The sequence below is a fragment of the Penaeus monodon genome, chromosome 19 (assembly GCF_015228065.2).
Source record: "Penaeus monodon isolate SGIC_2016 chromosome 19, NSTDA_Pmon_1, whole genome shotgun sequence".
Taxonomy (NCBI): Eukaryota; Metazoa; Arthropoda; class Malacostraca; order Decapoda; family Penaeidae; genus Penaeus; species Penaeus monodon.
The window spans coordinates 31,338,556-31,339,178 of record NC_051404.1 but is presented as its reverse complement, the minus strand read 5'-3'; the positions used below and the strand labels follow the sequence as shown (position 1 = coordinate 31,339,178).

At 37.1% G+C, this 623-nt stretch overlaps 1 protein-coding gene across 1 annotated transcript in view; it reads left to right on the top strand.

Moving 5' to 3' along the window:
- Positions 1-623, top strand: part of LOC119585171 (FGFR1 oncogene partner 2 homolog) — a gene marked incomplete in the record, with an annotated part of 60,262 nt that overhangs the window by 52,416 nt on the left and 7,223 nt on the right.

Below are 623 nucleotides of genomic sequence, written 5' to 3'. Positions count from 1 at the left end.
ATGGTATACATGACCATGCCATCCTTGATGGCGTTAGGTTTTATTTCAGCTGAGACAATTTTCCTTTTCACTGTTGACCTGTTCATAATCAAGGACCATTGATGTACAGTCAAAAACTTTTGTGGATAGTATTGCTGATGCCTTAATTAGACATGGGAAGTTTTCATCTGGCACCTCCTGTTAGACAACTAATATTGGATTTGTAATAGCCTGGAGCTGTATCCATCTATCCTTGCTCAGTGCCTGATGATCAACTTAGTGTGTAATTGGACAAGTTTGAGTAAAAATGTAACAATTTGCCTTGACCTTTTAATACCTGTCATTGTCTTCTGTAGGCACAACAGCAACCTATGTTTTTTTTTTCTTTTTCTACCATTACCAGCTATTACTATAAAGGAATGAGCTGTTTGCATTTGCATTAAGTCCACTGGAAAAAGGTTAAAGGAATATCTTGCAAAAGAGTTCAGATGGCTTGTGACTATCCTAGCATACAGGTGTATTCTATTTTCATATTATTGCTGCAGATAGCCACAGAGAATTTAAATCAATGTATAGATTAAGAACAGTGTAGTGCCATCTTTCCAACCTCAGACCTAGGACTATTGTCTTGCCCAGATCTTACA